At 42.3% G+C, this 26,474-nt stretch overlaps 1 protein-coding gene across 4 annotated transcripts in view; it reads left to right on the forward strand.

Moving 5' to 3' along the window:
* Nucleotides 1-26,474, forward strand: part of LOC111873048 (protein phosphatase PP2A 55 kDa regulatory subunit) — a 143,786-nt gene that overhangs the window by 88,737 nt on the left and 28,575 nt on the right. Inside the window, exon 2 of one of the 4 annotated variants that reach the window (XM_023867414.2) lies at nucleotides 12,766-12,818. The exons of the other annotated variants lie outside the window; for them this stretch is intronic. The gene's annotated coding sequence lies outside the window, so the exon portion shown is untranslated. The remainder of the gene's footprint in view (nucleotides 1-12,765; nucleotides 12,819-26,474) is intronic. 4 annotated transcript variants of the gene reach the window in all.

The raw sequence follows: 26,474 nt of genomic DNA on the forward strand, positions 1-26,474 counted from the left end.
AAAACGAAGAATACACGGCGCCAAAATCCAGAAGACGACTTTCTTTATTGTTGTTGTTGTTGTTGTTGTTGTTGTTGTTGTTGTTGTTGTTTCAATATAGACGTGTTTGAACTTCAGAAATTTCATCATGCAGTATGAATTATTTTCTCCTGTCACGTATATATTATATTTGAGAAATTAATGTGATGGTGAGATTTTGAGGAATTTACACGCTTTCATCTCGCCTGAATACCAGGAAATGTTATGTGTGTGTAGATGGGTCGATGTGCCCCTCGCTGGCTTCTTAAAGGTTGGACATATTTGGTTCATAATCCGTATTTAAGGGCTTATTCTTCATAAATCTCCTGCGAATGTGAACATTCCGGACCCAAAAATAGGGAACCTTCAGATGGACCTTAAAAGCAAAATGAATTTCTTGAAAAGTCTCAAAGGATTTTAATTAAATTTCAGTGATTTATGGAAACTATCGCTCTACACAGAACTGCATATGCGGTAGTTTCAGAATAACGGTAACTCCATGTAACACTTACATATCCTGCCTTGTACGTATAATCAGCGACCAGCCCTGGTCTACCTACCAGTAATCGATTTCTTTCCCAAGGTGACGTAGTCAAGGTCAGCCCTATGCGTGGAAGCATGTGCAGTGTGTCTGTACCATTTTTAGCGTACTTTCCTTATTCTGAATAAATAAAAGTAGGCTTATGGAATCATCGTGCTGTCTGTATATATTTGATGATATGCCACAGACATTTGTTCTTCTATTTCGTCTCCAAAAAGTGTTGAAGGGATTTAACATAAATTTGGTGTTAGATTCTAAACTAAAACATTATCGTGAGATGGTAATTTTTGTTTGCTCCGAGAGCTGGGATAGTTCAGTCAGTATCGTGACTAATAAGTGTGCTGAACAATAAGGGTTCTGTTAAAGGCAGGGACAGATATGTGTCTTTTCCTGTCCCCTCTGGGGCGCGCAAGGCCCCTATCCAACGGAAACCGGCGGTGAGACAAATGAGACCTGAGTCCGATCCCTCACCTGCATCTGGTGACGAGGTTAAGAAACCCTGCAGCTATACCTCCACTCCCCCATACGTCTTCATCGAGTGGTGCTTAATTAGGTAAGCACAGAGACAACTTATAATAAAATTACTTCCAACACCATCGTCAGCACCCTGACCTGTAAGACTATGATCTCCGCTTCTAAAGACTTATTGTAACACGTAGACCCGTTGCTAAGTAACGATTCTATAAACAATGCCGCCTGCTAGGCAACAGATTCCTAGCATACACCAATGAACAGCAATAGAGGAACGGTGTTTTCTGTGCTGTCCGTGCCGAGATGTTATAAGCAAGACAATTAGTGAGAGATAGTGCAGTGCAGTGCAGTGGGGTGAAGTGATTTGGTTCATGAGCAGTCAGTTCCTGCAGTTCAGGCATTGTGAGCTGTTGCTGTGAGAAGCTGGTAGCTGAGGTACCGGACAGTTCGGGAACTGAGAGTATGGGAACGTTCGCCGTTGGGAGCCGTTACCAAGCAACGACTGTTGAAGATAGTAGATTGAGAAGACTTAGTGCGTGCTGTAGTGAACTGCAGAGTGTGTGAATTAGCGGTAGCGCTACAGTTACTTCTAATTACGTTCTGTAAGTGTTCATTAAATCCAATTACAAATCCAAACTACGTCTATTGTCACTCATGCATATGAAAATACTAATCATCATCGTTACCATTTCCTCTTTTCTTATCACAAACAGTGACGTAGGGTTAGGGCTTCTCTTTCCTCTCCTGCACAACTTCTACTTCCTCTTTTGTTCTTATTAAATTTCTTCGGCACTTTTATTTTCTTGATCTCAGACTCGACCTGACTTACGATTCTTTTCTTTATACTTCCCAAATTGTTCTTCTTCTTGTTCCCGATTGCCTTATTTTTCTGTCGTTTGAATTCTGATGTTGATAAAACAATGGCGGACCCAGTTCCCCACATCTGACGGCAGTGTCGCGCGCCCTGGTGTTGGTATTGTCTGTCTAAAATACTTTTAGGGGGGAGGAGCGTCATACCTGAAAAGAGGTCTTTGTGGAAGAAAGGGGAATTATGTGCTCAATGATATCTGCAGTATTGAGATTCTGGTCGCCAATATGGATTGAACAGAGAATTCAATAGAAATTTCCTAATGATGACTTAACGACAGTCTCAGTTCCAAAGATGCTATCACAGGACATGTGATTTTGCTGGGTTCAACAAAAAAATCCAGCTTATAGTAAACGTTTCATAGAAGACATGAGAGATAAATTTTTTAAACTGCTTACTTCTTTCACGCGGTAGCGTAGCAGGTTTAGGCACTATGCTACAAGCCGGAAGGTCGCGGGTTCGACTGACTATGAAGACACTGGATTTTTTAATTTACCAAATCCCTCCAGCCTAATTATAGCCCTGGGGTCGACTAAGTCTCTAACAGAAATGAGTACCACGAATCTTCCTGAGGGTAAAGAGCGGCCGGGGAGTAAGGCTGAGAAACTTACCGCCATCTGTGAGCCGAGAGTCTAGAAAATGTGGGAGCCTGACGTCTCACAACCTGATGGGCCTCCATAGCCTCTTACTATTTACATTTATTTATTAAACAGATAGGAATTTCTGTCAAATGTGTATTTTATCGTAATATGAACAAAATTCTGAAGCCAGCTTCCTTTCCATAGAAAGTACGCGCGTACTTGTGCTTCTGTATGATTCCGCACTTTATTCCTTTCTTCGTTGTCTGTGGCAGCTCAGCCAGTATTCAAACCGGAGACCTGGAAGGAAGAGGCAATTTAGGAGCCATATGCATGGTATGAAAGCATTAAAATTGGTTTGAGAGAAATATGTTTTGAGCATATGGCCTGGATTATTAGTCTGACTGGGGATAGGGCCCAGTGGACACACTGGCGAATAATGAAGCATTCTCTTTTAGAAACTAGAGAGGGAGAGGGGGGTTAGCGAGAGAGAGAGAGGGGGGAGGCTTGTTCCAAATTTTACTTCAGCATTTATAGGTATATTTTAGTTGGCGGAACTCCATAAATTTTATGTATTCTCCTATGACTGTTAAAAACTGCTCCATTTCAGCTTCGTTTTAAACCTTAATTTGTCATTAAAAACAATCTTTTAAATGAGCCCTTGTAAAATTTTGTGGCGTATAGATCCGTTGCTGCGCAGAAACCTCGAAACAGACGAGTACAGATGATGCTATGCAATAGGCCGATAAGTTAACACCCGTTTCTAAGTAACGATCGGTAAACACGTTCTCGCGGAAATTATATCAAGTCTTATAGCTAGGCAGCCCCCATAACAACAATAGAAGAATTGTTGGAGGTGGTGTTCTCTTTTGGGTCCTCCCCTATTCTGTATATAACGAGGGCACTAGCCGAAGTAAAGTAGCTGCTTGGTGAGTGAGACAGTTAAGTTGTCACCTGGAAGTCAGACTATGAAGAGAAGACTGGGGGAGGGGGGGCTGGTGTGAAATGGCCGCCAGCCTGGGAATCAGTCTGTTGATTTGTCAGTTGATAAGAGTTCTCTGACAAGAGGACCTGAAGGCGGGGAGCTGAAGATTAGAAGCCGTTGCCAGGAAACGACTGATGGAGACTAATAGACTGAGGACACTTTTCTGTGTATATCAGTGGTCTGTAAAGTGTAGTTGAGAGTGGTGTATACAAAGTAGTCAGTCATCGGCTGTAGTTACACCTCTAAATCATGATAATACTGTATACATGGGATTTATATGCTTCCACTTATTTTGTACATGCACACTTTATCTCATCATCATCAGTAATCTGTCAAGATGACAGGTCCACAGTCTCTTCCGAAACCATTCCTCCACTTAATGCGATCTAGAGCTTTCTCCTTCAAATGACTGTATCCTCTTCTGTCCCCAAGGTCATCCAGCATCTTCTTACGTCTTCTTCCTCGTCTTCTTGTCACTTCTATCCTTCCCTCAATCTTTCCTTCAATAACTTCTTTTAGAAGGCAGTTTCTGCGTAAAACATGACCGTGGAGGCAAAATTTTATCTCATGTGACCATTATAGAAAAAATAACTCTTGCCACCAATCGTGCAACAACAGGAAGAAACGAGAGTTTGGTAGCAGGACAAGTAAAAGATCAATTCACAACGCGTCGATTGTTCCACATTTAGTCTACGTTTCACTCTTGCTGTGTGAAGATGCCTCATGTGTACGGCGGGAAGAGCACTTCCATCGCTTGTGAGCCATTGATATGCACTCCATAGACGTTATGAACAGAGCATAGCTAGAATTTCGTCCGGCAACTGTGTAGCACGCCGGTCACGGTAGCCGAGCGGTCTAAGGCATGTACTGTCTTCGCTCGCTTGGAAACCGGGATCGTGGGTTCGGATCTGTTTCCTGTGAGGTACGAACTGAATTCTTAGATATTATTCTTATACGCTGCCGGTCACTGTCTTCCCGTGTGGAGGCGGGGTCGAATACCTCCACCGTGACCCTGCGAGTCGTAGGAGGCGACGAAAAGGGAAGTCTCAATTCTGAGACAGTAAAATAGAGTCGCGAGTCCCAAGGGACTAGGACTCGAGTAAGACTGGGCTGGCAAGGGCCAGCAGCATATATAAAAGACAGACCCGTCCTCTCGTCAGAGAGAACGTCCCACAAAAACAAAACCGTAACGTTCAACAGTAATAAATATCTGGTCATGAGCACCAGAAGGGGCTCGACACCAAGACTTACTGACTGACTGACTNGGTCTAAGGCATGTACTGTCTTCGCTCGCTCGGAAGCCGGGATCATGGGTTCGAATCCCACTCAGGGCATGGATGTTTGTGTGCCTTTTTCTATGTTTGTGTACAAGTAGAGGCCTTGCGACAAGCTGATCACCCGCACAAGGAGTCGTACCGAATGACTAAGATCTAGTAAAACCGAGTGAAACGGAGAGTTTCATGGAGGTAGGCCTAGGCCCAAATTTGGGCTGTAGCGCCAATGAAAAAGAAACTGTAACACGTCCACAGAACAGAGATGCAGACATGGAAATAGACCTACATAGACTGGTGTTCGAATGGAAATCAACTGCATAAAATTTCGAGGAGGAAGCAATAAGCAGAAATAAATAAATTCTATGCCCTGCAGTTACATGTGAGGTCATTGACCTAGCCTATAGATGATCCATCTTCCACACTGCACAGCACTTGTGGACAGCGTAACCCTTTTAACATCAACTATCCATTAGCTTCGTGGTAGAATAATTTGTTCTCTAATAAGCACACTTCAGATCGAGGTAATGGTGGTCGCACACAGCGCTAGGATGCATACGAATTGTTGAGAATACAGAACCCCATCCATGATTGGTTGCTTAGCATTAGTGTTTGGTAGCTCTCGTCTTTGTATGCGACCCTGAGTTTTATGATAATTTCTTTCAGTACCTCCGACCGCCTCTGTGATCTAGTGGTCAGAGTTTCTGGCTACAGATCCAGAGGTCCGGGGTCGATTCCCGGCGGTACCAGATTTTCTGAGAAGTAATAAGTCTTGAACGGGGTCCACTCAGCTTCGTGAAGATAATTGGGGAGCTATTTGGATGGAAAAGTAGCGGCTCCGGTGTATAAAACCGAAATTAACGGCCATGGGGATTCGTTGCGCTGACCAAGCGACACCTCTATCCGCAAAGAAGTTGACACTAACTTCGTCGACAAGCAGCGGTCGCTCGGTCGGTATAATTCGCTTGCGGACTAAAGCCATGGAGTGTATTGATTCTGGAATCAGAACGGCCTGGACATCCATGGATACATCTCACTGTATACACCTGATGGGTCGCGACGTTTTTCATCCTTCTAATGGCGGTTCGGCTTTGAAGCGAGAAACGTCCATGTGTAAGCCGTATCAGCAGGCAGGCGTACATTCTGGTAGGTCTCGAACCAGACGGAAGCCGCTTGTCGCCGGATAGGTTTGCTTTGCCAGAAGCGGGTCAGACATCAGCACGACGGTAAATGTAATTACAACCTGTTGCTAGGATCTAGGACACTTCAGCCAACACTCCGCACCCTGCAGTGGCAGATTTCAGTTCTGTTACTTGGCCTCATACGTACGGACATCTTGACCAGTAAGTGGGAACGTAAAAGAAAGGAGTTCTGGCCGGAATTAATCGCCTACTTTCCTTTAATGCAACCCAGACCGTAAAGAAAAATAAAATATTTGGCGACACAGACATTAAGGTAAACTCGTAATATATACAGAAAATTCTGGGAAGAACTAGGAGCCGGAATAGCGCAGTCGGTATAGCGACTTGCTGCGAGCTTGATGGCTGAGGGGTCGGTGTTTGAATCCCGGTAGGGTGAAGAATTTTCCAGCCTTCAAATCTTCCAGACTGGCTCTGGGGTTCACCCAACCTCCTATCCAATGGGTACCGGAGGTTCTTTCCCCGGGGGTATAGCGGCTGGGACGTGAAGCTGACCACTCTCCTCCAACTAGTGCAGAGGTCAAGAAAATGTGGATATATACATCCACTCCCCTTATGTCTTCATGTAGAGTTTAATTCGTGGAACACAGGGACAGCTTTACCTTTACCTACTTAGGAAGAACTGCTCGCTTACTTTTATACGACACGGACTGCATAGAGATCAAAAAATGAAGGGGCCAGACAAAGAGAGAGCAAGGTGATCTCATAAGGGAGGGATACACAGAGAAACGGAAGGACTGAAGGTTATTCCATGAGCCTACATTTATTTTTTTATAATAAGGAAGAAGGCTAAAAGTAGTAGATTATAGGGAATGTAGCAGAGAAAAACGGGGAAAGAGAGAGGGAAATATATATCGGTAATACAAATTAGAAGGACAAGTAAGTTGAGAGTAGGGGAGGAAGAAGAGAGAGAACGTAAAAAGGAAGTAAGAACAAAGACAGGAAAGTACGGAAATACAGCTAGAGAGGCAGCAACTGAGTTTATCTCTTTATAAAGGCCCCAGGAGTGTAGGTGTCACCCATCTTTAGAATACCGGACGACGGACAAAGTCCAAAATCCCAGTAAACCCGGTTGTTATTCGCAAGTGTCAGAGCCCCTTAGAATCAAGCAGAGAGACAAAGTTAAGAAAAGAAATGAACTGGAACGACAAATAAATGAAGTGACGTGAAGAAAGTGGAAGCATAGAATTGCTGTGCTGTCGGTAAGAAAGCCTTACGCGTGCAGAAATTCTTGCCTGTAAGTGGAAGAGATAGAGGACAGAAGTGAAGCACGAAGTGAGTAGAGGGAATTAAGATGAATGGAAGGCGGCAAACTGAAGAAGGAAAAACGAAAGAGATAGAAACTCAGGTAAAGTAAAAAGTAAGTAAAGATATCCCTGTAACAGGCCGTGGAGGCCCATAGGGTTGTCAGACGTTGAAGTTCCCACATTATCTAGAGAGTCGACTCAAAGATGGTGGTAAGGTTGTCAGCCTTACGCTCCGGCCGCCCTTTACCTCTAAGGAAGATTCCTGGTACTCATTTTTGTTACAGGCTGAGTCGACCCCAGGGCCATAATGAGGCTGGAAGGATTAAGTCAATAGAAAAAAATCCACCTCATCGGGATTCGATCCCGCGACCTTCCGGCTTGTAGCATAGTGCCTCAAACATCTACGCTACCGAAGTCAGATAAAGAAGGAAAATAAATTAAATAAAATTAAGGTGTGCATGGTAAGGTAGACGCACACTGTAAACAAACAAATAAATCTGAGAACGTTCTAACTTTGTGATGTTGCCACGGCTTGTGACACATGTCGTACAGAACGTGATGCGCTCCAGTGTCCGTGTTCTCCTTACCACTGCCTCCGCCCTAAAGCTTATCTTTGTTAAATTTTTCGGCAAAAGAAAAAAAGACAAGTTTTCTGACCCCAATGCCCTCGCCCGCTCAAACACTGGAATCGTGGGTTCGAATTCCACGAGAAGTATTCATGTCTGTCTGATTTCTTTTTTGGTGTTTGTGTTCTTCTGTAAAGTACGACCTTCAAACGGTTGATCCCCCGTCCAAAGAATACTACCATTTCTCTGTAGGATTTCATATTAATTTTGAAATGGGAAGAGGCCAAAAGGTATAATCCGTCAGAGGAAGAAGAATAAGATAAAATATATAGGTCTTATGAACTTTACAAAAGGCTCAATACACTGGATCTAATTGGTGTCCTGATTCGTTTTCACCTATAGAAACTCCCGACGCTGGAGGAAGGAGAAGATCCTGATATCGCCTCTCTGCCGGGTGTTCTGAACTGGAATAAGCTGTCCCGTTATAGCGACTCCTCTATGGGCCGATCGAACTAAAACAGGGTTTCGATTGTTTGCAGAGGCAAGAGATTTTTCTATCCTCCCCAGCGTCCAGAATAGCTCTGGGGCCCATCAAGCCTCTTATCCAATGGTACCGAGGGCAAAGCGACTAGAGCTTGAAGCTGACCATTCATCTCCATCTATTGTGAAGGTTAAAAATGGTGGAACTAAGAGTCCACTAACCCATAACTCTTCAGGGCGTAGTGCTTAATTATTTTTTTTTTTTTACTTTTGGTGCTACAGCCCCAATTTAGGTCTTGGCCTACCTCCATGTAACTCTCCGTTTCACTTCGGTTTACTAGCTCTTAGACATTCGGTGGGATTCCTTGGGGGCGGGGATGATCAGCTCATCGCAAGGCCTTTACTTGTACACAAACACAAAAAGTACGCACATACACACACACACACAAACACTGAAAATCCATGCCCTGAGTCGAATTTGAACCCTTGATCCTGGTTTTCGAGCAAGCGAAGACAGTGCATGTCTTAGGGCGGCCGCACACCAACTTCGTCAAGACAAGGATCAAGACATGAGACAAAAGACGCAGTTTTGCTTCATTCATGATTCGTCAGCATCACAACTCAGACCGGTGTGCGGCGGGTTTCATAATCTCATTCGTTTCAACTGTGCTCCTTTCTTTGCGTCATGTCGCGGACATCGTGCCTTGACTGTTACACGTCTTGACGTATGCCGGTGTGCGGCCTACCTTACACCGCTCGGCTATCGTAACCGGCGCTTAATTAATTAGTCACAGAGATAATTTTACATTTTTAACGTACCCTCAAACTACGCTGTATAGCCTGAGATACTGACACTGACAGCAAAGTAAAGTGAACTTAACGTGAGACAGGCAGGGTACTTGTCAGCCCGACAGTCAGGAAAGGTTGCCCTAAGTGACCCAGAGAGCTGTTTTGAACTATACTGTACATTTACCTGAGCCCAAAACGTACTTCAGTGCGATGTTGAAGTGCCACAGTCTGGGCTGGCCAGCTGGCCAGATCAAGTGTAAACTCATGCTGTGGCACTGCAGCATATAGATGCACGCAAATGTGACCCATATCTTTTCTGTGTTTCGTTCCAGTGGAGTGTACATTTCCTTTCTTTGTTTATTCAGCTTTTGGTTGCTTTCATATCGCCCGTAATCGCTGAGAGCCTACAGCAGGTTTGTCGTTATTTTTCCATTAGGCAACTGAAAATAAACAAAACAAAATGCCATTAATTGATTAACCCTTTAAGGCACAGAGGTTACAGTGTGTACCGCGTGCTATAACATTTTTCTCTGAATGTTAACCACTGTGTGTGTTAAAAATTCGTAAACAGGTAATATTCAAATTAAATAATCGGGAGGATCTCGGTTCGAATCCCATTCAGGACAACGGTTGTCCTGACTGAGGCTTATTCTTGGTTTTCCTTTTTTTCAGTCCCGCAAGGTAAATACCGAGATAGTACGTCGATTAGGCAACGAATTTTTCCTTCCAAATTTTCACCATTTCATCACTCATTCGTCGTGACGGTTGGCAACATATTGGAACCTAATCTGGATATACGAAAAGAGACGGAAGGAAGGAACGTGAAGGATAGGAAGACGAATAAAAATCATAGCCAACCCGATCAGAAAATAAGCGGACTCTATTCTTAGTGAGTTTTTCTGCTGTTGGAATTAATGCAGATTACACCAAATACAAACCAATTTAGATAATTTCTGCCCTGTATAACGTGAATCAGTGTAGTCTGGTGGATGTTTTTTTTTATTTCTTTAAATTCGCTTAGGGGGGGGTGGAGTCCAACTGGGTCCACTCATCACGGCGGTCACTGATTTGCCTATTGTAGCATGCCCCGGGTGATTATGATGATGGAGAATTTGGTGGAATGAAGATTGGCAGGGGAAACTGAAGCACTCGGAGAAAACCCGCCCCATCGCCACTCTGTCCACCACAAATCCCACTTGATCAGACCCGGCATCGAACCTGGGCCGCCGGGTAGGGCTGGTGGATGTTAGGAGAGGTTTTGGATTAACATCTTCATATTCGGCTTAGAATGTCTCTTGTATCTTCGGAGTAAAAGACTCCTTCTACCTTGCTGTGGGTTCCCCCGAAACATCGGTAAGATTCTAGCAACCTATATGACGTCAAAACCCAGAAATGTTGGATTTGAGGTTCTCAAAGCGATGGCTATGAAGGGTAAGATTTTCTGGGGTAATAATACCGTGCAGTTTGGGAGTAGTCTATTGACGTTTCAGAGGACTTCACTGAACTACATTCCTTCACACCTCAGAAGATCGGATTCTTTATAATCTTTGTAGTCTCCACCTTGAAAACAGCAAATCTCACAAGAAACGAATTATTTTACCCAAGTATCGCTTCTGGAACCGTGTGAACATCATTTAAAATCGGGACGTCTGCTTTTAACGGTGACTTTCTGTAGGCATGTGTCTTATAACGTTCAACGTATTACTTGAATGCTTACATTCATTGTGGTAATTACGAGTATTATTCTGCATAAATAATGTTAAATAGTCTTACATCTCATAATACTTTTTCTAAACTTCTCTCTCATGCATAACCTGAAAATCTATTGTCCTTCCAACTTTGTGAACCAGTTTCTAGAAATTGAACAAAAATAAAAAACGAAAGATTACAAACCTTTCTACATACGAAGAAAGCAGTCTTCTGGGATTTGGCACCGTGTATATGTGGTGTTAACCGACGTTTCGGAGGAACGTATCGCCTCCATCTTCAGGGTACCGGTTCTCACGGTCTCTTCGTTTTGCAGATTTCTTATATTTTTTATTCTACCCTGAAGATGGAGGCGATACGTTCCTCCGAAACGTCGGTTAACACCACATATACACGGTGCCAAATCCCAGAAGACTGCTTTCTTCATAGTCACCGCCGTGAAAGCCTCAAATCTTACTTTCTACACACATTAGCGAAACCTGTATAGTGTCAGCAGATGTTATGATATACTTGGCCGTGAGGATGAATAAACATTCAGTGAATGTTCCTCGTAAAATACTCTATATATTCCTCGGTGTAGTCATGTCATCTCGGAAGATATATTAAGCCTCAGCAGAACAATCGGCCTTATTGCCATAGGCACGGACGCAGGAAGAAAGCCTAAAGGCAATGCACCAATCATGGCAGTTCTGCGGCTCCACTGCCTGTAAATCATCTTTTAGGGTTTGTTATCATCGGATAGTGGCATGGGTTGTTACGTCATGATCAGAAAATTACTACATACAATGGGAAGCGAAACGCCACGACAGAAATCAGCCTCGTGAGGATAATTGAGGAGCTATTTCAAGGAAATAGCGGGTACGGTCTAGAAAATCGAAATTAACGTCCTTGGGGAACCATTGCGCTGACCATGTGACACCCTCTATCCGCAAAAAGTTGGCACTAACTTCGCCGACAAGCGAGGTGGCTCGATCGGTATAGTTAGCTTGCGGACTACAGGCCACAGAGTTTTCTGATGTTTAAATCTTTTCTCTCAGCACTTATCTCTAATACATCTCTCATCTGTGATCTACATTTAAGGAGAGAGACCAAGTTTCAAACCCACGTAGAACTACTGATAAAATGACATCATTTTTATACATTATAATCCAATGTTTTTAGCTGTGGGACGGGAAGTTAAAGTGCTTGCCTTCTCACTACTTAAATAGCTGCTATAACACAACTAATAAACAGGATAAATTAATACCAATACTAATACAATACTATTATATAAATAAAAATTAAATTCCGGGGTTTCTGAGAGCATACCCCCCCCCACACACAAAAAAATACACAATACATCTGCATATCAACACCACCCCCTCCCACCTCCCTGCGCTNCCCCCCCCCCTTGGCACTCCAGCCCCAGTGGGCCTAGGCCTACCTCCATGAACTTCTCCGTTCACTTCGGTTTTTCTAGATCTTACACATTCGGTAGGACTCCTTTGGCGGGTGATCAGCTCATCGCAAGGCCTCTACCTGTACACAAACACAGAGAAACGCACACATACGAACTAAACATCCATGCCCTGAGTGGGATTCGAATATAAGAATTCAGTTCGTACCTCACAGGAAACAGATCCGAACCCACGATCCCAGCTTCCGAGCGAGCGAAGACAGTGCATGCCTTAGACCGCTCGGCTACCGTGAACGGCATATCAACTTTTACAATCGTAATTATTAGGTAAACTTTGTGTTCTGAAATTGATATAAATCTGATTCTTTGAATAAATTATCGATGATTGAAAATAGCCGTGTGTGTATTAATTAATCAATCTATTTACCAATTAAATTACTTGCTCTAATAAGCATGGATAATTGAATATCAAATTTCAGTTTTGTGTTACACGTAAGTAATTACTTGTTTGGAATAAACACATCACTAAAGCACGGCAGATCAAACGGATGTACCGGTCTCTCACCCACTCAGCTGTGATCCCACACGTACCGATAAATGATAAATGCCACTTCCATTTCGTTCACTAATTGCGCGTTTCTCTTTCCAGGTAACGGCATAAACTAAATGTCAACGTAGTGAATTCATGTAGCTGTGTACTGTGTAAGTATAAACCCATGAAATATCATAACACCGAGTATCAATTAAGGGCTGTTTCCCCTACGATCTTGGTTCTCTGTACGTTAATACCCCATTATAAATAGCAGTAAGGGATATCTTTCTTTCGTGCATCAACCTCTGATTCTGCTGGCTCTGTTTAGTTTTCAGTGTCTCTTTTACGGTTAAGTTCATAATCTTTGAGGACACTATCCCCTGTATGGTCTGTCCATTTACTTCTGAAGTCGTCTCTACGGTTATGTCATTCTTTAAAGACTGACTAACTGACTGACCGACCGATTGATTGACTGATAAATTTCTGCTGGTCCTCGCCAGCGCAGTGGTCTTTGGTTCTGAGTCACAAGAGACTCATGGCCATATTTTACTACCTGACGACCTCAGAGTCAAAGTGACTTTATGACTGGCGGTTTACAGCCAATCAAATCTTCTTGGCGCAAAGCCCCTTGAGTATCACGACCAGAGATACTGAACCATTGCGGTCATAGTTCTTATGTAACACCTTATCTGACGGGAAGATGGGTTTGTCTCTTATGAATATGCTTGGCCTTTCTCAAGTGTAAGTATCGTACATACAGCGTGTTGTTGAAAATTCTTCCTTTTGCAAGTCTTCTGTCAGCCAAGGCTTTGCAAAGCATATCATGCCTTCATTGCTTATCTTATGCTACAACGGTAGCTTACTCACTCTAACGGTTGTGTGTGTGTGAAAGAGAGAGAGAGAGAAGAAGTGGTGGTCGTAGTGAGGGACACTACATTGGGGGGGGGGGGAGAAACTATATCTCCGATTTTGAAGGTTCCCAGGCAGTGCCCGTTTGTCCTTCTGGTAAAGANACAGGAAATAATCATTGTCTATTGTGAAAACCATACGGAACACACAAGCGCACTGTGTGGGCAGAGCGCAGAGATTGGTATGTTGAAACAAGTGGTACATATAGATTTATAGAACATCACAATCGAAACTGCATTTATGAATATATTAAGAGCAAATTTAATTAATGGAATATTTTCTGTAATTCAGTTTAGAATCTTTCAACTTCTCGTCTGCAAACTGAAAATGTAAAGGTTAAAATATTGCGAATGGACCTGATTCATCTTGGCCCGTCACACTAGCAATAGTATAAAAGATCACCACCGCCGTCCAGTGTAACTGATGAATTTCTTTTCCCTCTTCAATAATTAATCCGTTACATATTTCGGTCTTAGGGACCATCTTCAGAAGGACATATCAACACATGCGGAAACCACTCTTACAATGTCTCTGCTCACTATCAATACGTACATACACTAGTATTACAATGTCATGAATATAAAATATTATCCTTCAACAATATCAGCCATGTGCATGAATTTATTAAAATATTGTAATGTGTTTGAAATCCAGAAGAGTCTTTGGATAGATGCCGAAGGATACAGAAGTCAGTCTCGCGATAGATGCCGAGGGATACAGATGTACTGGCCGAGATATTGTAAGCAGTCATTGTAATACTAATGATTGTAAGTGCTAATGATTGCGAGGTGTGTAAGTGTGAGTGTCCAAAAAAGATTGCTGAATGCGAGACCCACGTGAATTTATTTGTCGCGTGACATACCCAACACGTGACAATATTTATAAATTATCATAATAAGTATATTTATTGATATGTTTTAAACACTTTTTGTCAAAATTTAGAACGAATTTGGTTCGTGCCCTTTATACTGCCCCCCCTTAAAGGAAGACGCGTAGCTGCCATATTGTGGTTCCGTTCTTTGTAGAACAGGACTCTTAAGCTTCGTCCAGTTGTTGGGGCCACGCTCTGTTAGGTTTTCCCTGCCCGTTGTCAACAGTGCGCTGTGGATTTAGTCGAATTCGCTAAGATATGAATTGTAACCAGTGTATCACTTATAACAGGGCCTTGGTTACAGTGAGTCATCTTCTTTTTCCCCAACAGTGTGGCTGCAATCACTTCCCCGCTGCTTCTATTGCCCACACTTCTTCTGAACCAGTGCACACAGGGGCCCTGACATTTTCTAATCTAATGCTGAAACCTGAATTTTGTCTAAATAATATATAAAAAATGCAGTTCCTGCAGTACGGATGTCCCACGCTCTCTTGAATTAGAAAGACCAAACGATAAAGCTGTTTGGAGAAATAAACGCTGTGTATTGAAAGGATCATTTGGTATATATAGAAACACTATATATGGACAATATTTGAGGCTTTTTTAGAAGCAAATTATACGTATAGTAACGGTTGTGAAGTCGTTAGTGAAAGTGACAACAGACTCTGACCTCAACACTCTATTGTACTCGTAATAGGTCGCCATTTCACGACCCGAATATAGCGTCCACTCGTCCCTCTTTGTATTTGCCTCTCACGTGACTCCTGCAGCAGACGTTGACAGATGGATGACAGTTCACAGCTCGCTGCCTGAGTTGCGGGCATACATCCCCCACCGACCTCAGGCGCCGATTTTCGGAATGTTTGTGACGTTCTGCAATCACCTAGTCGAGCAAACATGAAGCCCATATTCTCTGTCTGAGACACGAGTGGGCGCAGCGGTACCACTCTTAGGTAGGCCGCACACAGACATGCCCCAAGACATGTAACAGTCAAGACACGATGTCTGCGACATGACGCAAAGAAAGGAACACAGTTGAAACGAATGAGATTATGCCTCAACTTTCGCTTATAATAAGGAAATTTGATGTTGACAATTTACCGAGGAGGAATGTAAACTTATTCAAGGTCTGAGCATTGATGTTTTTCGGCATGGTTATAGCCATTAACTGGTTACTTATCGGTTAATTAGAAAAGGGAACATGACTAAAACGTGAATATACACTACATGTAGTTACTCTGTATTAGGCACTCACTCGCTCACTCATGCAGCTGAGCCCTTCTTGAGAAGCGGCCAATCGTGCAGCTACTCAAGGACTTCCCAGTAGTTTATTACCGTGTTCACAAGAGCACTCCACTAGGCCTTATCCTGAGCCAGATCAATCCAATCCATACCATCCCATCCTGTCTCTCTAAGATAGAGTTTAGTATTATCCACCCACCTACGACTTGGTTTTCCTAGTGGTCTCTTTCCTCCTGGCTTTCCCACCAGTATCCTATATGCATTTCTTTCCTCCACCATTCGTGTTATATAACCTATCCATCTTATCGTCCTTGACTTCATCATTCTAATCATACTTGGCAAAAAGTACAAGTTATGAAGATCTCATTATGTAGCTTTCTCGAACCTTCCATCGCCTCATCCCTCTTCGGCCCAAATATTCTCCTCAACACCTGTTCTCAAACACCCTCAGTCTATGTTCCTCCCTTAGTGTCAGAGGCAAAGTTTCACACCCATACAGAACCACAGCCAAAATTATGGTCTTGTGTATTCTAATTTTTATGTTTCTAGACAGCAGACGAGAAGACAAAAGGTTCTGGGTTAAATGGTAGCAAGCATTACCAGAATTTAATCTCCTCTTAATTTCCTCCTGAATCAGGTTTTAATCTGTTATCGTTGTTCCCAAATATCTTAACTGTGCCACATTTTCAAAACATCTGTTTCCTATCTTTATGTCATGATTTTGCCCTGCATTTTGGTGACGAGATCGCAACATATACTTAGTTTTCTCTGTGTTTACTTCTAGACCAACTTTCTTACTTGCGTCAATTAAAGTTTGTGTGTTTCTCTTTATGGTATCTGTGTTATCACCCAGTAGATTCACATCGTCGGCTTAGGTCAACAGCTGATATGTCCCCTTTAATTTCAGTCCCACCTGGTTTGCCTAAACCTTCCTAATGGCATATTCTAAGGCAAAGTTGAAAAGGAGTGGCGATAAAGCATCTCCTCGTTTTAGACCATTCTGGATAGGAAATTTATCAGACAAATGTTTACCTATGCGGACTTTATTATACGTTTCGTTAAAATGATTTTAATCAGCCTAACAAGTTTCATGGGTATCCCAAACTCTATCAGAATATTGTACAGTACTTCTCTCCTAACTGAATCATTGGCTTTCTTGAAATTTACAAGTAGTTGATGTACTATCTCATTGTACTCCCATTTTTCTCCAATATCTGACGAATGCAAAAGCTCTGCTCTGTAGTTGATCTGTTACGTAGAAACCCACACTAATGATCCCCAATTATTTCGTCTATATATGGACTTAAGCTTGATAGTAGAATGTTGTATAAATTTGGTATGAAATTGATAGGAGTGATATCACACGATAATTACTATAGAACTGAACAAAGGAAACAAAAAGACACCTCAGAGCTCTCTAATAACAGTTGTCGGTTGTGAATTCGAAGGCTCCCTCCCTGCTAATGCCAGAGTGGTCTTCTAGTGGTCTAGACTTCAGTACTCGAGGTAATTACGTTATCGCCTTCTGGGGCGGCAACCCATACTACAGCCAAGTTGTGCTGTTAGTGTGTAACGTAAGCATGCCAAGTCCGGCTGTGCTTGTAATTGTTTACCGGCGAGCAACATACCCTAGGTCATCATATGGTGCATGATTTTATCCAATCATCCAACAACGTATCTGCGCACCTACACACACCTACCTACCGGCTTTACTCTTCTCTATTTCTGCATGTTTGTCCATCTCTGTCTTTGCGTTCGTCCTTGTGTACTTCCCGCGCCCCTCCCGTCCACCTGTCCGCTTATTCTGTCTTAACTTTGTGTATAAATAATTATTCAGCTGAAGGCAAAAGACAATTTTCGAGACCTAGGGGAAGATGGATGAATAATTATAATGGATCTTTCAGAACAGAAAGCAGTAGCTGTTTCGTGTGTGCACGGAAATTAAGTTTCGAGATCTGTAAAATTTGAATTTCTTGACAAGCTGAGCAACTGTTGGCGTCTCAGAAATGACTCTGTTTCGTGGAGTTATTCATCAACGTAACAGAAATGAATTCGTGAATAGCATAGAAGTCGGTATAATGTCAGCCATCAGATGTGCGTCTTGCTTCACGGGAACCCAGTGGAGCCACACCGAGGTGCAACACAGAGTTTTGCACAGAGTGCAAAGACGTAACCATAAATGGCGGGGCCATGGTGAAGTTAATGCCCTCAAATAAAGGAACATCTCTATTTGGTTTCTGTACAGGCCCGCCTTTTTAATTTATCAGAATATTGTTGTTCCTGCTGTTGCTACTGTTGTTATTGTTGTTCTCTGTGTTGTTGGTGTTATTTTTGTACTTGTTGCAGTTGTCCTCGATAATATTTCTTGTGTTGATAATGGAGTTGTTGTGGCTGTTGTTACCCTCGATGTTATTGTTTCTGTTGCTGCTGTCGGTGTAGTTGTTCCTGTTGTTATTTCTCGTGTTGAGTATTAGTGAGTTTAGCAGTACATGGTAAAGCTATCCCTGCAACAAGCCATAGAGACCCAAAGTGTTGTGAGACGTCGAGGCTCCCACATTTTCTAGACAGTCGTCTCACAGATGGCGTTGTCTACTTCATTTGTTTTCTAAAAACATAAAAATTATACTAAAAAGAAGGGGTGTGAGACTTGTTCTCTGATATCAAGGGAGGAAAATAGACTGAGGGTGTTTGAGAACAGGGTGTTGAGGAGAATATTTGGACCGAAGAGGGATGAAGTGGCAGGAGGTTGAGAAAACTGCACAATGAGGAGCTTCATAACCCGTGCTTCTCGCTAAACACAATTGGATTGATGAACAAAAGAAGGATGAGACGGGCAGGGCATGTAGCACGAATTGGGCGAAGAGGAAAGCATTTAGGATATTGGTGTGAAAACCAGAAAGAATGAGACCACTAGTTATACCAAGATATAGATATTTGGATAATATTAAAATTGATATTAGAGAAAAAGAATGTGGTGTTATGGACTGGATTGATCTGGTGCAGGATAGGGACCAGTGGAGGACTCTTGTGAACACGGTAATGAACCTTCGGGTTCCATAAAATTCTGGGAAGTTCTTGGAGTAGCTGCAGATTTGGCTTCCCCTCAAGAAGGGCTCAGCTCCATAAGTAAGTACGTAAGTAATGTGCACTTTATGAGCTGTCTGCCATATAGTTGTGCATTTTAAAGTGTAAAACTATTGTTAGGCCACTAGAATGACTTGTGTCTTGATTTATGCTAATTTCTTTCAGTCTGAAGTGCGTGCCGAACCGTGCACCGTGCCTGTATTTTTAGTGTTACGCCCGCGATTGCGGTAAACAGAGAGAAACATGAAAATCCCGACACTGCCCGTGACCGAATTTACAGGGCTTTAAAGAGAGGTGATTTACAAGTTGAGCTATCTCACCGAATGCGTTAAATTCAAAGACAGCGTATACACATTCTTTTGGTTAGGAGCCTGAGGCATTTCCATAGTTTAGTCGCCGGGTTCCCGCCGCGGCGGCCCGGGTTCGAACCAAGGTCAGGTCATGTGGGATTTGTGGTGGACAGAGTGTCACCCGGACAGATTTTCTCGGGGTACTTAAGTTTCCCCTGCTAATTTTCGTTCCACCAACTGCTCCACAATCACCATCTTCTATCGTCTGGGGCTGGTACAATAGGCCAGTAGTGGCCGCAATGCCAAGTGGACTCAGTCTTACCCCAGTAATAATAATAATAATAAAAAATAATAAGTTAATAATATGCAGGAGTCTTGGGTTAAGTCTGGGTCGATAGGAAGTGCTCTGGACTGTACGATGATGCAGTGAGTAACGTTATAGCAGACACTTGAATTGAATTGAGTCTGTGAAGAAGTGAAAGCCACTTAGGTACGAGAGGTTGGGGGTTGGGTGGTATGTGTTTGCACAGGGCTGCTGTCAGGAAGTGAATTTAGATGTTTCATTCAAAACTGACAAGAAGGTAGTATACTGAAGAAGAAATGAGGACAAATAAGTGACCGCTTTAGTGACTAAATGTCTTAATACTCGAGGACATTGAAATCAATAGTGATTTCAGAGGTTACAGCCTTCTGTGGCGTGACACCATTTAGTCTGGTGCCCATGTTTCATAATAACATGCTGCCTCCTCCATCTTAAAGCAATAAAAATATGGGGACAGAGATACTCCGAAAATATCTATCAGTCTCTACGGCGTCACATCTCAGAGAGCAGTATTATGCGGTCATGATTTCCCGATTAATAATCTTAAATTTTCTATATTTATCAATTAATCAATCAAACAGCATTAATGTCGCCGTTCATGTTGCAAAATCTGTTCTAAAACGTTATGTAAGATCCTAGCAAGTTAGCTGAAGCAGTAAATCTTCTGACTTATATTTGGGAGTTGCGTGGTTCGAGTCTCGGACGATACACTATTGTGACTGAAAATTACCACAAGAGTACTTCATAGTAGGTCATCGCTTCCTTCCATACACCTTCCAATTAATGATTCACTAATTATCATACCACTCGACGTTATACAGTCCGAGTTACCGAGATACTAGGGACGTTGCAAGGATGTGGACACTGCGTTCACTAGCTTGAACCTGCCTGGAGACTTGTGTAGCCGTTTTTATACGGTCCAGAGACCGCAGACCTGATAATCTCATTCAGCATTGTGTCGTGTCCATGTGTGTGACCTGGAGAGGGGAATTATGGGATGATTGATTGTTGCTTCATCAGTTTTACGGCCGCTTACACCCTTCCAGGGGTTGCAGAGATGGATCGATCTTTCGATGATAATAAATTGATGACTGTTACGTTGTTAGAGATCCGCAGTAATTTTTTTTTATTGCTAGTGGGGTGGGACTAAGTTCCTTGTACTGCGGTCACTTCTGGCCTATTGTACCAGCCCCAGATGATAGGTGATTCCGGGTCTGGTCAAGTGGGATTTGTGGTGGACAAAGTGGCGCTGGGGCAGGTTTTCTCCGAGTATTTCGGTTTCCCCTGCCAATCTTAATTCCACCAATTACTCCACAATCACCCTCACCTATCATCTGGGGCTGGTACAATAGGCCAGAAGTGGCCGCAGTACAAGGGACTTAGTCCCACCCCACTAGCAATAAAAAAACCACTGGATATAGGCCTTTCTGCACCTCTTTACTTGTACTTAGTAGTACAGAGAAATCCCTTCCCCTTCCTTCGCCACTGCCATTAACAGACACGGTCCCCTCCCCGCATCCCAGCGCTCATGTCCTGCCGAACAACTTACACTGATTTGAGAGCAACAATTCAGTCCAGTGTTGACAAAATTGATATTTCGTGTTTATCCCTATATTACACGTGTCATTGTATTTTCTGAAAAGAACAACTATGCAGTTTCATTTTTGGGGGCATATTCTCCATAAATTGCTGAAATTTAATCAGAATCATTGGAACTGTTTTCGAGAAAACCATCGGTCTCTTTCTAGGTCCATTTGAAGGGCCCCTGTTTCTAGACGTGGGATGTTCATATTCCCCTGATATCGACCTGTGATGGATAAATTTTCAAATACCGGATACCAGTTACATCCATCCAACAGTTCAGATCGCAGCGAGAAGCACATCCATATGTCATGCAGACAAAAATACATACAGACAGACAAACATACAAACAGGTCCATTTCATAGCCGTTTCTTTTAGCAAAGGCGGATTGAGCGAGTGTAAACATATCATCTTTACACTACTTTATCATTGGCACTATAACCCCTGTGGGCCTAGGCCTACCCCCGTCAACTTCTCCGTTCACTTAGGTTTTTTCTAGATCTTACACATTCGGTAGGACTCCTTGGGCGGGTGATCAGCTCGTCGCAAGGCCTCTACCTGTACACAAACACAGAGAAACGCACACACACAAATTAACATCCATGCTCTGAGTGGGATTCGAACCCACGATCCCGGTTTCCAAGCGAACGAAGACAGTGCATGCCTTAGACCGCTCGGCTACCGTGACCGGCTCACCTTCACCTTACTTTCCAATATTACGTACATGAGAAAACAAAAGCAGACATTTTTGCATATGGAATCTAAAAAGGTGATTCTGTTGTGCTGTGTTAATAATGAAGAATTATGGTAAAAGCAAAGCGATGAGTTTTTTATCATATTTTAACTTGATATTCCAGCACTTCCCTGGAGGCAATGAAGTTAATCATTAAGACGTGTAGAAAAACAAGCTATGCTATCGTAACAATTCTGGCGCCGTCGCTCCGAACTTCGTAACATCTGATATTGTTCGATTCATTTGTGCTGGTACCTGCAATATGAAATTTGATCAAAATCAATCTAACGTTTATCTGTACATAACATATCAATTCTTTCTGTTTAGCTATTTCGAAGCAGAAGCTGCATAATAAGGAGCTTCATAACTTGTACTCAAGTCAAGGAGGATGAGGTGGACAGGGAATGTAGCACGAATGGAGTAGAAGGTGAATGCATATAGGATATCGGAGGTAAATTGAGATGGAAAGAAACCATTTGGAAGACCAAGGGGTCGGTGGGTGGGCAATATTAAAATGAATCTTAGAGAGATAGGATGGGATGGCATGGATGGATTTTGCTCAGGATAGGGACCAGTGGAGGCTCTTGTGAACACGGTAATGAACGTTCTGGATCCATAAATTGTTGGGAAGATTTTGAGTAGCTGCAAAATTGGCGGCTTCTCAGGAAGGGTTCAGCTCCATGAGTGAGTGATTTCGAAAAGTGGAAGACAACGGAACTTTAGTTTGGGTGTAAAATATTCCGTTCTTTACCTACCAAATTTGTTTCATACATTTTTCTCACCTGTAAATATTCATACAAGTTACGCGCACGTAAGGGTATGCATTCAGAAAACCAGGTATATCTTCATGTGATGTTTTTGTTAATTTTTGTTAGATTTAAAAAAAAATTACCAGCGCAGAAAGTGTTTAACAATAATTTCATAAAACTTTATGAATTGATGTATAATCGTGGAAAATAAACTTCAGCTAGTTTCTTCATTACTACTCAGTATAAACCCCCTGAGGATGGCATTATTTATTTCGAAACAAGTTGTGACAATAATAAATTCAAAATAATTTCAAGAACATTTTGTAATTAACTGTCCTATGATAATAAATGACGCTGCCGGTTGCGGCGACGTACAACTCAGCGTAAAACTTTAATGAGCCCCCTCTCTAATCAATATAAAATTTTGTGAAAATTCATTCAGAGGTTTTCAAATTGTTACATATAGACTAGAGGACTAATACGACGAAACTGATTGGCGGATTTATGCAGTGCTTTATTGCTACCTGAGCAAAAATCTATAAATAATGTTGGAAAATTAATTGCATTAGACACCCTATTTTAAGAAGTCGTAAATGATTTCTTGCTTGTAGGCTATTTTGTTAAATACATGCATATCAAAAGCATTTCTAACGAAATTTGTAAGTAATATTAAAGAGATCTACGTTACCCATGTGAACTAAATTAATATTCTATGAACTACTTACTATGTATTATCCTGCAGCACCAAAAATAATAAAAATGAAGACTTACTGTATTTACGCATGTATAGGCCGCACATTTTTTGCCAAAAATTCAAGAGGAAAACTGGGGTGCGGCTTATATTCGAAATATTCGAAATCACACTTCATTTAAAAAAAATATATATTCATAATTAGTAATACAGGGTGTTTCTACTCCTGAAATAATATTCCAAGAAAATTATTTTTTCTATAATTTCTGTCTGAAAATTGTGCTGCGGCCTATACACGCACGCGGCCTATACATGCGTAAATACGGTAATTTAAGAGTACTATTTGACAAACTGCACAGTGCAGTGGATTCCTTAAAATTGTGTTGCCTGAAGATGGCCCTGTGTGGTCGAAACATGTAGCATATAAACATAGAATGTATACATATATTTTTAGTGATATTTTAAAACATTTTTAACGAACATTTTAGTCAATTGATTGTGGATTATTGTCTTGTAAATATATATTAATATTGTTCTATTATAGACGGAAGAAGAATACAAGTGGTACTATGAATCCTTATATAGAAAACAGAATTCGATTTGATGTCCTTCTGAAGTAGGATTTGCAGCAGGACCGGTGAAGATTTCATTTTCCCCTGCAACTTTCGGTTTTAAACAGCTAATGCAGAGTATCGTAGAATTCCTTTCAGTCGTTTCAGAGATGAAATTTGCTACGGAGGATCAGACACAAAACTTTTCCTGTTTGCATTCACGTCGTACCCTTTATGCAAAGAAAGCATAAGAGCTCATCTTAGCATAATGCGTGAGGACCTATGTTTCGCCTGGTAAAATGTGAGTGATGTTCATTAGAGCTAGTTCGATCCAGTTATCCCTCTTTCAAGGCTTATTTATTTACGGGTACTTCTCATAAAGACATTCTTGAGTGCCGATGCTAATGACGACCTCCCTCTTCTCCTCTTCCTTTTTTTCCTCCCATTCCACTATTACTTTCCCGGAGTTACGTCAGAGACTCACCTGCCGAGGCCCGATATGAGCTAGTGGTGTTACTCTCTGCCACCGGTTGGCTGAAAGCATCGATCGCTCCCGTCCTCAGAGAAGTAGTGGCTGCCTCTTACGACTGTCATTTGTTTCGTGTTTACAGAAAATTCTGCTTCAATGTCTTCATGTACTGGTATTGTCTTCTTTGTATTACTGCCACATTTAGCTGTACAAGGGCCACAAAAACAAGGAAACTGTCGCTCATCCGTAGGGTTCGAACCCAGCAGTAAAGTCATTCTTACGCAACGGGCACTCACTCAGGTAGTAAAGAAATTGTATACATTTTGTAGGACCCAAAAGCTCATTACTAATCTCACAGAAGCCCGCCAATGGACTCTATCCTGAGCCAAACGAATCTGTTTCAAACCCCCATATCTGATTTGTTTAAGGTTTTAATATATTATTATTATTATTATTATTGGAGAGGTGGGTTTCCCCATGCACCGCGACCGCTGGTCTATTGTACGTTCCCCTGTGATATTCTATCAGTCTCTATACCCTACCGGTACTAGTGCGTGCCATCAGTCCCGACTCAGCCAGCGAGTTCGGTCTTTACTGGCTCAGCGGTATCTAGATGGTTCCCCCATCTACCAGAGACGTTAGAGACTATTGTTGGGCGGGAAATTTCCTTACAAATTTGGCTCAGAAATCTCCTTGAGACATGAGGTTAATTTACATGCCATAAAGCTACGACACGGGACCCACAGCTTAAAGTCCCTCCCGGAGGACTTGTTCCCTGAAATTTTCCGCCCTTAAAAATTCCACGACCTCCGCCGGGTTTGAACCCGCGTACCTGAGTCAGGTGTGAACGTTACCCCTAGACTACGGAGGCCGCTTTTTAATATCTTGATATTTATGTCTAGGTTTTCAGTTTTTCCGTCGAAAACCATATATGCTCCTTCATTCCTTACATGGGCGCTACACGCCCCGTCCAGCTTATCTCTCTTGATTTGATTATCCTAATATTATTGCCTGCGAATACAAATTGTACAAATACAAATACAAATTCCGAGGTTTCCCCAAGGACCATGTTCTCAAAATAAAACCTTAATCTACGTACTTTGTTCTTTTAGAGAAAGTTTCGCAGCCCTACAGAAGAAGGAGTAGAACATTTTTAGTTTTGTAGGTACTTTCGTGTTTTAATATTTGTGGAAAAAGTAAATGTATTTCTCGTTTATAAGATTTCAAAGAAGGGAATCTTATCTTTTTAATGAAGCCCATAAATATAAGGTGTATGCAGAATTATGTGTAGAGGATATCGAGAAATAGCATGCTGGAAAATGGGTCAATTATCGAGTTTTTGGATATTCCATCACTCACCTTTTTATTATATTCAAGGCGTTTCGGAGAAGATACCCTCCCACAGCCTACAAAATATCGTATTAAGTAAAATACGGGAGGAGGCTAATGTGTGAGGTGTCAGTATCTATATATATTCGCCACTAACTGCTAAATCTTAGGAAAAAAGTGAGTTTTCAGATTGAAGAAAGTCAGGAGGAAGGGGAAAATAGGGGATTTGCCCCATATGTAGCAGAGAAGATGAAAGGGATTACATACTGAGATGTGAATAAAAGAAGATTTATGTATTTATGGTTCTGCAGCCCCATGTTGGACCTTGGATGTTTTTCAATTAATCTTATACACAGCTGGTAGAATTTCTCGGACGGGGGATCAGCCCATCTCAAGGCCGCTACCTACACACAGAACAGTACAGACACATAATAAACGCACATAAGACTTCCATGCCGCGAGTTCGAGCTAGCGAAGACATTTCGTGCCTTAGACCGCGCGGTCATTCTGATCGGCGAAGGAAGATATGAAGAGAATTGATGAGGAAACAGACAATCGGAGGGTAGTAACATGGAAGAATAAAGAGGGGTGATAGAAAGCGTGAATGCATGTGACTAACAATAACGAGTAATGAGAGCAGATGACAAAAAGCACTACGGTGAAACAAATTCAGAGGACCTGTAATTACTAGTGGTAGTTTTAGAATGGATCGCCTCTGTGGTCTAGTGGTCAGTTCCTGGCTACAGATCCAGAGGTCCTAGGTTAGATTCCCGGCGCTACCAGATTTTATGAGAAGTAGTGGGTCTGGAACGAGGTCCACTCAGCCTCGTGAGGATAACTCAGGAGCTAATTCAAGGAATTAGCGGCTCCGGTCATGAAAACCGAAATTTACGGCCGTGGAGATTCGTTGCGCTGAACACGCGACACCATCTATCAGCAAAAAGTTGGCACTAACTTAGCTGTCAAGCGGCGGTCCCTCGGTCGGTGTAGTTCGCTTGCGGACT

Source organism: Cryptotermes secundus, unplaced genomic scaffold (genome assembly GCF_002891405.2).
Source record: "Cryptotermes secundus unplaced genomic scaffold, Csec_1.0 scaffold4, whole genome shotgun sequence".
Lineage (NCBI taxonomy): Eukaryota > Metazoa > Arthropoda > Insecta > Blattodea > Kalotermitidae > Cryptotermes > Cryptotermes secundus.